Source organism: Anthonomus grandis, chromosome 16 (genome assembly GCF_022605725.1).
Source record: "Anthonomus grandis grandis chromosome 16, icAntGran1.3, whole genome shotgun sequence".
NCBI lineage: Eukaryota > Metazoa > Arthropoda > Insecta > Coleoptera > Curculionidae > Anthonomus > Anthonomus grandis.
In genome coordinates, this window is record NC_065561.1 from 5,222,271 (window position 1) to 5,233,000 (window position 10,730).

The following is a 10,730-nucleotide window of genomic DNA, read 5'->3' on the forward strand; positions in this document are numbered from 1 at the left end:
TTAATTATAAATAATAACATGGTAATTTAATTTTTTACACTTATTTTTTTTAGATTTTTTGTTCCAAATATATTATGTATTTTCACATTTTATGATGCCCAAAATTATTTACCTTTTTTATTTCATATAAAAGTAGTTTTTAACAGAATTTAATAGGTATTAAGGGTTTTCGATATAAACAGGGCTGCCAGACATGAATTTATAATTACTCCGTCCGGCAGCCCTGTTTATATCGAAAACCCTTAATACCTATTAAATATTCTGTTGAAAACTACTTTTACATGAAATAAAAAAGGTAAATAACTTTATTTTGGGCATTATAAATGTGAAAATACATAATATATTTGAAACAAAAAATCTAAAAAAATAAGTGTAAAAAGTTAAATTAACATGTTATTAAGTGTGATAAGTGTGTCTGCCATCACACTTGTTAAATTTGCTTTTATTTTAATATGCTTCATACCCCGTTAACATTGTTGCATTCTAAAGACATCAGGGTCTTAGAAAGAACCATTAACTCAAAATTCACTCATGTTATTGGTTCTGTTGAGTACACACCGAGCACTAGTAATTCTGCCCCCTTTTTTTGACATAAATGAATTTTCTTGTTGCATTGATTGAAGAGAGTCGAGAAAGGGAGAGTTTTCCTTATTTTAATTCAAAACTTCTATATTATAGTCAGTGGATTTAATATTAGGACAAATAAATTTAATATATATTTTTATTATCGTATATTTTTATTGATACATAGTGTTTTTGAACTTTGTTCTTGCGTCTTGTTGCTACAGTTCTTTTTCTGTTACAATATGGAACGTGTTTTTTTTACCTGAAGAATAATTTGATATATTGAACGCAGCAACGCCGTTGAAGCTGCTCGTATGTGTTTAAATTAATATCCATAGAGAAAAAAACCCAGTACAAAAATGTTCGGATGATTGGCTTCGAATCTTAAGCAATATGATGATTTCAAGAAGCCACGTTTGTCAAAAAATAAGCTCTGCAATAGTAATGAATCAATTATGTTTTAAGAACACAAAAATAGACTTATGAAATAGTAATTAAATATTTATTAACTATAATAACTTATTAATAAGTTTTCTTTAATATGCTATAATAGTGGCAATGTATAATTTTATTCCGAGACTATGACCAGTTCCAGATCCTTAATATCGGGCCTTCCGTTTGGGACCGCTCTGTTGTACTGGTTCTTCGGGGTCCGGTAAACTTAAAGGGACGTCTAAAAACCATTTCTTTGCAAATTTTTACATAGAATGTTAAAAAATATATATATTGAGGCAATTTTTTAACATTTTTTATCGCTTTGTATCCCTTTTAATTACATATTTTGTAATTTACACACAAGAAAAATAAAACAACAACCTTATTGACACAAATGGCAGTGGCTTCAGTATGTCCCCAGTAGTTTTTTTTGGTTTTGTCTGGAACACTTTTTAGTTAGATGGGTTGGTTGTGGACTCAATTTTAGATAATAAAGGTATAATATAGTTAGATTTTACAATACATGATAGGTATTATTTATTTAAATTTTTTGATATTTTATGTAATTTAATATATAATAAGATATTTAATTATTATTAGGTAAATAACAACGATGAGGTTTAATGTATATTGACTTATATTCAAAACAGTAAATATCTTTAAATTCATTATAGGGATTATGAATAGGAATTATAGACACAAACACGGGGCGGAAGCCCCGTGTTAATGATATGATATGATGTTAATGATATGATAATAGTTATAATTCCCATTTTCTAACTATTATCCCATTCTCTAAGTAGGGCTCAAACGACTACCTAACCCACTATTTAGTGCCAACCCAAGGTTCAAATCCCTTTTTACAATCCCAACTCCACATGTGCGCCAGCCAAACAGTCCCATGTGCGCACATGGGGCTGCCGCCCCATGTGCATCCGCCTTGTATGCGCACACGGGGCTACTGCCTCATTGTGTGCATATTTTATGATTATATAAATAAACAAATACTTACCTATAATGAGACACGACAGAAAATTATGATAATCGTTCTAGTACAGTAGCCACTTCCAATAAATAATGTTAGTTGATGTAAGTGACATTTGACAGTCTTTTTTATTTATGAATAAATCGGTATTTACATATTTGATATTCCTGATTTGTGTGTGAAAATTTGTGTTTATGACCTAAAGAAGTGATGTAAATCCTTCGAAGTTACAGAATTTTGTTACTTAAGGCTTTAAATTTAAATTAATAGCATATATAATGGTCAACGTGATGCCTAGTCGCAAATAGAGTGTAGTTAAGCTGGGTGTAATTGTGAATTATACGTAAGTAGAAAATCCTTTATAATTTTTAAAATTTTGCATTTTTTTACTTTATCCTCACCTTTTTATCAATAAAATGTTCACACTCAACATTCTATGTAAACATTTTCTAAAAAAAATCGATTTTTAGACGTCCCTTACCGGAGCCGTTCTTCGTATTTTCTCACTGGTTATCTGTTGTCCATTGATTGCGATATCTCGCTTGCTTTCTAAAAAGGAAATTTTATTTTTAGGACACCTATGGGTGTACCGTAAGTACAGGTATACAGTCTATATACAGAACTTTTAGAATGGAAGGAGAGCCTTTGACGGTAGCTAATATAATTTTATTGCGATTGTTTACTTACCCCTTGTCATTTTACCTTTGCAATTTTTTGGCAATTTTGTAAGATTTGATCTCGAGAGGATCGATTTTTTTTGTTGGTCAACGTTTTGATTTCATTCAGTCAATTTGATGATTTGTTTTGACATTCGGCGCTTGATACTCTTGTCACGCCACATTTGGAATTGATTCTTTATCATATTTAGGGGTATTTGAGCGATCGCGATAAATTTTTATGAGTTTAGTCGTTCTTGCTCGTGTTAAGCGGGTAAAGCTTCTCAATTACCCATAAAATAAATTAATTACATATTTGTATTTGGTGTGTTTTCTTACAACTTATAAAGCTATAATGGCTCCTAGACCAAGAAATGTACCCTTTTCCGAAATGGCGGATATGGTTTTGATGTTTGGTAAGTTTTAAATATTATGTATATGGTAATAATTAAAACAATTTTGAATTTTTAATACTAGTGATAATGAATCGAATAGTTGTGGTAAATATTTTTAGGCATTTTATAATGTGTTAGTTTATGACCGTTTTACCGATCAAATTTTAAGAGAGTATCAATTTCTTAACACGTGTAATTTTTGACCTGAATATATTTTAAACCTGAATTGTAATTTTTAAATACAATATACGTTAAAAGATATATTGTTAATATTTGCTTATTAAAAAAAATATATAGTTCCGTTTTTTAAGATAAAAATTTAAGGTTAAATTGAATTTTTGTCGTCATTATAAAGTCACTTATTTTGGGTATTATGTCACTTATATTAAATATCAATTTGGAAAATACTATCTCATACGCTCAAATATTGAAAAGAAGAAGAAAATAGACTTATTCAGATATTTAAAAGATATTTGAACTTAAATTTTTAACGAAACTCTTCGTTATATTTACTTTAATGTAAGTTCAATAAGTCTTAAATACAATACTTTAATTGAGGTATAATAGATACCGCAAATTAATCCAATTATAATTCAAACCAATGACGAATCCGTTATCATGGCTGGTAATAGCGATGACGACAAAAATTGATTTTTTAATCACCTTTAAAGCTAAAGGGAGATCAGTATATTCTCTAGCCAGATGTAAGAAAGATAACCAAATATGAGCTACACGTAACGCCAAAGAGTTCATGCTTAATTTGAAAATCTTGAATGGATTAATTTGGTGTAAACCTTAGAACATTAAAAGGCTAGAATTAGCATTGCCGTGGACTATGGGCAGTTTATTTGCTTGCAGCATCTCTGATGCGATAATGACAAATGCTTATGTAGAAATGACAAAAAAAATCACACTATGACTACTATCATACCAGTTCATAAAAACACTGAAATAACTGAACGCTGGTGCCATTTCAAATTTTTTAGAAGTGGTTTCAGGAATAAGAATGTTAATAATTTTTTTTCTTCGAAGAAGTTATTTTTGCGTTTAGAAATAACATACATTTATTTCTTCTTTTTATTTTTAATCCAAAATCTAACATTAATAAGTTAAATTAACAATAGCTGAAAATTTCCTCTTTTGAAAATGTGTGTAAACTTGACAACAGAGAATCGATGAATATGTTTATAAACAAAGCACCTCCTTGCCTCTGTGCACATGATGAACTCAAACAAAGTTGTTGTTTACTAATTCTAGCCTTTCAATGTTCTAAAATGTAAACATCCACCGAATTTGTTGAAAATTAGTTTAATGGGGTTCAATAAGAATCATTTGGTACATTCTATATATCACAGCAATTAGAAATTGGAGTCTAGAAATCAATTTTTTAAATCTCACGTTTTTATTCTAAGTTTTTTATTATAAGTCCCTTAGTAGTTCTGGACCATGTTTTCTGGAAATGTTCCCAGGCATATTACTACTGGCATCTAACACTACTTCCAAGGGTGTAGTGGATGAATCTTTCTTGAAAACAGCATGATGAGATATATAAAAATAGTCTGAAATTTTATGTGGCAATGATGCCGAAACTGGGTGCATGTGATTAGTATCCAAATTCTCTGTTAAAACATTAGAATAAGCTTAGAACATTGAAAGGCTAGAGGTAGCATGCCGTGGAACCATGGGCAGGTTTGTTTGCTTACAACATCTCTGATGCAATGATGCCAAATGCTTATATAGAAATGGCAAAAATGACTTTATAATATCATACAAGTTTTCAGTTGTTTCCGAAGGCACAAAACAATACTACTGCTTCCCTTTAATAAAATATCAAGCATTTTTTAAAATATAATATGATAAGATCCTCTATATCGAAGTCAATATACAACGTTAAATAAATGTAAATAAAGTATATTAGAGAAAACGGTAATGGCAACGCAACGCAGCTCGATCGCATTGTTGATTCTACCGATACAAGCACTCTCTACCAGTGACGTCGTCAACAAATATTTACATGATAAATATTTATTAATTATTATAGAGTTTGAGTGTAAGTAATATTACCATTTATGAGCTATTTATGTGTTTTTTTAATGGACTTCATTAGAGGAAGGTCCTAATAAAAAGCATGTTTATGGAAATTAAATGTTTTATAAAAATAATATTATAGATTTCTTAATAAAACGTGTTTTAATACACAAATTTTTAACATTTTGCAAAATTTTATTGTTATTGTTATATTGAACAAAACTCAACTTTTACATCACTTACTTTATATCACATAATAAATACTTCTATGGTGCTGACTTTTTTAAAAGGACAGTATTGCTACAGCGGAGAGTTAAAACTACAAGGATGCTCAAATTGTGACACTGACCTATATAATACCTAATACAAATTATATCATATTAATTTATACTAAAAAACAAAGCTGATTTAAGACTATGTACACTAGATTAGATTAGATAGTTTATTAGTAGTAATATACAAACAAGTACTTTTACAAGTCAAATAAAATATGTAGTATGTTGGGCTTTTTCGGAAATCATGTTATTATTTCTTAAGTATTTTAAAAATGACTTGAGACATCTAATTCGATTTCTTTGGCTCAAATTTGTTTGTTGCATCTTCAAATTTTAATTTTTTATTCTTAATTTTTTTCCATAATTTGGCGACTAACTTTAGCTTTTGAAACGGTGGAATCATCAGTGCTTAGGTCCCCAGGATATCATTTTGATTTTATCTTAGAATAATGTACATAAAAATTTAGTATTACCAAAATTAAAAATGTGTAATTTTTTTAAATAATTACATATGAACTTATTACATTGAACATTTATGATCAAGATGACAAAAATGATCCTAAATTATTTGTTCTACGTGACCTCCATTCATTTGTGTACACATACGAGCCCTCTTTATTAAAGAAAATCTAAGGCTTTCTATAAAATATTTTGTTTCAACCTGAAATGCAAGTTGCAATGATTCTTTCCCTTAAATGATCCTTGTTTAAAATCAAAACCATATACCCAAAGTCTTACCATACATCCTCAGACTGAAAAATCCAATAGTGTAAGGTCGAGCGAACGGGGTGGCCACGGAACAGGAGCATCTCGACCCTAATTAATCCAGCGATTAGGAAATACTTGATGTAAATAGTTCCTAACATTTATAGCAAAATAAGCCGGAGCACCATCAATTGAAATCAAAGATTTTGTCTTAAATTTAGACGTAAATCATCAAGCAAATCGGGCAGTATTTCTTGTAGAAACAACAGAAATTAATCACCAATCAAATTACCTAGTAAAATGACACACACGTCCTAAAAGAAAGTTATCCACAACAACTGCCCACACTTTACTTGATGATGTGTCTCAACTATGGCCCTGGTATTCTCTTCAGACCATATGTGTTCGATATGGATATTTGTCATCCCGTTTCTCGTGAACGTGGCTTCGTCAATAAACGGAATCACCCTTATAAAACCCACATTTCTATTATTCGTTTCACATAACCATCTACAAAAAGCTTACCTCGGGATCGTCGGGAGATGAAATGGGTAAAGTTGTTGACTCCGTAAAATATTGTGTCTCGGTCCCAAAATTTCTCACCCGTTCAGCCAAAACCCTAGTACTAATGTTTGGTGATTCTTCGACAATTCTTAAAATGTCTTCGTCTTGCTCTGGTTGAACCGCACGAGGTCGGCCGCAATTACCCTTTCGTCTTTCGCTTAAACTTCTTCCTTAGACGGTTAATCAAATTTAAACAAATATTTTCTTTTGGGATGAAATCGGTTTAGGAATGTCTAGGCATAGCGTCTAGCGGCTAAACTAACATTGGAGTCACATTTTCCTAGTTGAGAATTGACAGGTATTTACTATTTACAATAATATTTAAAACTTACCAACCATTATAACAATATCCGCCAATTCGGAAAAGTGTACATTTCTTGGTTTATGGGCCATGGTTTTATAAGTTGTAAGAAAACACACCAAATACAAATGTGTAATTTAAAAATGTAGATTTATTTAAGGAGTAATTGAGAAGCTTGTTAAGAGCGTTAGAAGCGTTTACATTTATCACTTTGACAGTACCTAAAAAGTTGGTGGTGCCCGAGGTCATCCAATTTGTTTAGAAAGAAGTATCTAGATTTTAAAATTAAGATATCTCATGAACGGATTCTCAGGCCAGCATTTACTAAGAATACTTTTTTTACAAGGAAACGTTGGATAATTTATTTTTTTACTAAAACTTTATTATACAGTAGTACAGAAAAGTTTTTGTATTTTTAACACATGCAATATACCGCAGGTGGCGTCCTCTACACTGTATAGCGAATCCGTGAACGGATTTCAATTTCTCGTTCTAAAAAACCTTCTCACACCAAATTTTAATTTAATATCTTCTAAAACACTGGACTTACTTTAAAAAAACGATTTCATATTTCTCATTTTGACGCCCTGTATATTGAATACCGAGCGCCCAATTAAAAAATGGAATAACAAAAGTCGCATTATTTTGGTCCTTCCTATATATGGCCAGCGGATTGGCGTCCTTTTTCCGGACACCATAGAATGATCAAACAAATAAACAAATCTTATTTGTACTTAGAGAAGGAATTGAACAATAATTTTTAAATGTGCTATATTGATGTCTATTTTGAGTGTGTTTTTACCTTTTCCTTACTGGAGTCAGGGAATGTGTAGCAGTTAAACTAAAACGGCCTAGATGAAAAATAGTCATTGTTGACCTAGACCCCGCGGTTACTGTAGAACTATTTATCTCAGATGCAGTTATTGTTGATGATGAATGATCAGATCTGTAATTATACAAAATTTGGTGTATCAAGAATATTAATCTATTTTAATTATCCATACTTGTCTATATTAGCTTCACTGTTTGTCCTATATACCGTTTTGGAAGCTAAAGAAGTGTTTGCACTCTTCTGGAAAGCTATCCCTGTAGCTTTGAGGGAAAAATCACTTGGTAAATTAACTGAATTATTGGCTGCTGTATTTTTAACCAGTGCATCAGAAATCCTAATAAAAAAGTACTTTTACACACATACCCTAATTTAAGTATTAAGTATAAATAAAGCTTATATGAGTAAAACTAATACCTTTTGTGACGAAGCTGTATGTTTTACAACACAGCCCAAACACCAGTTTTAAAAGGGTGTTTTTAGCATTTATTTACATATTTACATAATTACATAATTAGTATATACAGGGTGTTTCAAAATTCACTACATATATTTTAAGGTCGTATTCCTGAGGTCAAAATAAGACTGTTTTTCCTATAAACATGGGTCCTAAAATGCACCCTCTTCAAGTTACAGCCATCGCAAGAAGTGTAAAAAAAAATCGATTTTTTAAAACTGTGTCTACAGTTTTGCATCAAATTTAACGAAATTTGGAATACCCCCGTTATTTTAGGCGGTCTATTTACTCTTTATCTTAGAAAAGGCGTAAAACTAATTTTAAGGGGTAAACTGAGGGGGTGCACACTTTTCACGGCCAAAATTTTATGTGTACATAATTTGTTTTTTAAATTAAGCTACACCAAAAATAGACCATACAAAAATTAAAATGTTTGGTCTCTTGCATTTTTTTCATACGACTATTAGTTTTTGAGAAAATCGCCGGTGAATAAAAGGATAGCAATATCGTAAATTAAAAATCAAAGAAAAAATTTAGGAAGTAGGCTGTGTTTCGCAATGAGCTTGGAAACGTTAATTCGATTATTTTTTAGTAAAAAAGAGCAGGCTCCAACTTAAATTTAGCAATTTATTTCAGTTCTATAGCATTTATAGTTACTTCACAATTAATTGCCAGAATTCGAATAAATACGCCATGTTTAATTTTTTCCTTGTACCAGTGCGGCCGGGATGATACGTCACAGGCGCCCAATTGGACGCGACGACCGACGCTAGCATGTCGACCGCGCACGCTACTTTGATAATATTATTATGCATGTTTTTGCTGTTGTTTGTGTTTTTCAAAATGTCTGCTATAAATATTGTATTGTATTTTAATAAGTTCAAATGTACATATGTTCTATGTCGAAAAACGCCTTAGACAAGGAAAATAGTTGGACCGGTATTAGCCTATATTTACAATGTTAACGAAGTGAGCTGAATTTTTCTCGCATTATGGTGACACGCATACCTGTTTTTGAGTGTATTTTAAAAGATTCTTGGTTTTTTTTAAGTAAAATTTTTGGTTAAATCTATACTTTTTGGATATTACAACAAAGTGGGATGTTTAGTGTTTTGATTTAAATTTCGTAGGAAAAATAATTGCCAGATGACATTTTTGCAGATTTGGTGGCAAGCAGCTTGTTTCAAGTACGTGATTACAGGTCCACTCACAGTTTTTCTTGTCTAAGAAAAATGCTTACTATTTGAAAAACAGGGTGTCAAAGTAAAAGTTTATTTTTAATTATTTTTGAATAGAATTTAGGGGTCTTGTCGACTTTAAGTATCTCCGATTTTGCAATTTTTTTAAATTTCAGTAGAAAGAGTATTTTAAGGAGAATAGATTAAGAAAAAAAAATTTGCGGATTATTCACATAGGACGCTAAAAAAAATATTTACATTTTTTAAAACATGCTAAAATATGGGGCTACTTTAATTTATTTAATGGTCGAAACTCGTTGCTATTGATAATTACATTGTCAAACTTTTGACATATGAACTCGCAGTTGCCAAATTGTGTATATTTTTTTTAAAAATATAAATATTACTCTAAAGCCTAACCTAAATATTAGGAAACAAACACATCTAGAAAGAATTATCACATACAGATGAAAAAACACGGAAACCATCTAATATATTCCTTAGATAATTGATTGCTAACTTAAGAAAAATTTAACAAACAAGTATATATACAAATTTGAAATAAATATTTATATAAACAAAAACACATTTTATATTTAAAAATGATGTCGGTTACTGATTTGTTGTAATAAATTTTGAAATCTATCGAATGCCGTTTTTCCATATATTTCCCTCCACATAAATTGGTCAATATATTGAGGCATCATGGGAGACTACACCTAAGCGACGTAGGTATTACTTAAAGCAGGACCAATATCCCTCAACATAATTAGTGCATACACGTGTTATCGGATCAACAAAATTTGTTGAATGGTTTACCGTTTTATGTATGTACGGAGAAACACCCTTTAAATTTGGTAATCTGGAATATCCCCTCCACATATCCGTCCAAATTTCTGTGCCAGGCAACACGTGTTTTTCAATAAGGCCCTCTAAAGTTGCTGATGTACGATCGGGAATGTATATTATCAAGCCCCTTTTGGCCTGTACATCATACATTCCCAAAATCCAGCGTTCTCGTACAAGTCGGCCTCGGTTGAATTTTCTTCTAGCAATTACCGACTCGTCAATTTGGACGACCCGACCTGGACCACCTAATATTTTTAGAAGAGAAAACGACTAAATTAAATAAAACCTAGTTACATATTATGCCACTTTACCGAAACGGAATAAATTATCATTTTACAATAATTGCCAAGAACAAATATCCCTAAAATAGCAATATTGCTGGATTGCATTTTGTCGCGAACAACCTGCCGACATTACTGCACATCCGGTGCGGACTTCACAAGCCCATTCCCACATTAAAAAAAGGGTTAATCGGATGGGACAATTGCTTCTTTCAAAAAAGGAGCCTT

At 31.1% G+C, this 10,730-nt stretch overlaps 1 long non-coding RNA gene across 1 annotated transcript; it reads right to left on the minus strand.

Annotated features, from left to right (window-relative positions):
- Window positions 1–1,052: 1,052 nt before the first annotated feature.
- On the minus strand, window positions 1,053–2,794 carry LOC126745827 (uncharacterized). Its single transcript, XR_007663725.1, has 2 exons — window positions 2,672–2,794; window positions 1,053–2,533 (listed from the first exon to the last, which is right to left on the minus strand). It is a non-coding gene; the product is annotated as an uncharacterized LOC126745827 (long non-coding RNA).
- Between the last annotated feature and the right edge of the window lie 7,936 nt (window positions 2,795–10,730).